Here is a 1982-nt window from a genome sequence, read left to right on the forward strand (position 1 = left end):
AAATTACATAATTTATCATATTAATTTCTTATCAAATAAATCTTTTGATATAATATAGTTGTAGTATATTTAACCTTCATAATTATATTTTAAAATATGTACTTTTATTACCATTTACCCATTTCAATATAATGTTGGTATTATTCTACTGAACATAATATAGTAAATTCAAAATGCAAATCATTAAATATATATAATATCAAATATAAATATATAATTATATCAATATATAATATTTAACTCGGTAATTAATGTGCATTTTTATCTTTTATTAAAAATGTTGTATTTTTACTTCTGCAGTATAAATTATGAGTGTATAGGTTATCGTTTGTTACAATTATTGATTTTTCAATTTTTAACGGAGGTAATTTATTATTTGAGTCACTTCCTCAATTTTATCCAAATTATATATTTTTTTATTATAAGTGTTTGTTTGATTCTGACGTTATACTTGTTACAATGTAAATAAAAATGAAACAGTAATTTTATAAAGTATTTTAAAATTTTATTTGACAACACAAACTAATTAATTGTCATAATAAAACAGAGTACACACTTGTACCAGTTGTGAAAGACATCCGAAAATGTTCAGAAATTTTCAGACAAAAAAAAGATGGGCAATTGGAAATAATCGAGATTTCATCTCAAAGCGTCGTCTTAAGAGGACGTGATACCCGCATGTGTTGTCTCCGTCTTACAAGTGCGTAACATAGCAAATTATTATATTTTAAAATTGTAAATTGTTTGTGCATTTTAAAGTACCTACTCATAACTCGCTTAAAAATTAAAATATAATAAAAAGCCCATTAGATTGTCTATATTAGATAATAATCTTACCTTTAGATTTTATAAGAGGTCAATTCACTCTAATTTTTAAGCTAACGGAGCTAACAGAGCTACACGTGTTCTGCTTTGCGTATAATATTTGCCATGTTACGCACTTGTAAGACGGAGACAATACACATGCGGGTATCACGTCTTCTTAATGTGTATATTGGATTTATGTTGTTGAAATTGAAATACAATGTTTTTGCGAATTTTTTAAAAATTATTTTTTCGTAGTTGTATTAATGATATTAGAAAGAAATATAAATATATTTATTATAATTATTATTTTTTGCGTCTATACGAAATTATTGCGTACAGAAAAGGGGACTTTTGATCCCCTAAAATAACGTTTCAGACTACTGTGCATCGCAATGTATTGTAATAATCGCAACCCTGCAGAATGTTATAACCATAGGCATATTAATAAATGGACTGATCGTAGAAAGAGAGGTTCGTGTACCAACATTGTTAGAAAGAAATAGCATACAACTTAAGACGGTCATAAAAGAACAAATTACATATCATGGAGTATAATATTTTAAATTTTATATAATATATATATAGTAATATTAATATTTAACATTAATATTATTATCACGAACTACTACATAGGACTGGACACTCCGGGCAGGGGGAGGGTGGGACACCGGTCACAAAGTTGTACGGGTATGTACGTTTGCGACTGTGATGCTATCTAGTGACGTACTAGATTTACTATAATACATTTCGAATTTTACTTTTATAAACATAATATTTATATACATATAGACTTATGAAATATGAAAAATTTATGAATATGTAATTAAATATGTAATTTATAATTACTTATTATATTACCAATGTGACAATACTCAAGTACCTATGTCTAATCAAAAGCAAGTTAGAAATCACGCAAAAAAAAAAACTTTCCAAATTGGTAGCAACATAGTAACTAGTAATACCTACGCATTCATTTATTTAGAAATAATAGTGAATATAAAAAGTTTGTCGTTGATTTGAATTTTTGTATTTTTGATCGTTTTTCAGTTATCACTAGTGACTAGTCACGACTTATCACATAAAATAATTTACACAGCACAGTATAAAAAAATGCCACCAGAGAGCAGCTACATAGCGAACGTACGACCACCGTACACTTTGCAGCCACCTTATTT

This window comes from Acyrthosiphon pisum, chromosome A2 (assembly GCF_005508785.2).
Source record: "Acyrthosiphon pisum isolate AL4f chromosome A2, pea_aphid_22Mar2018_4r6ur, whole genome shotgun sequence".
NCBI classification, from domain to species: domain Eukaryota; kingdom Metazoa; phylum Arthropoda; class Insecta; order Hemiptera; family Aphididae; genus Acyrthosiphon; species Acyrthosiphon pisum.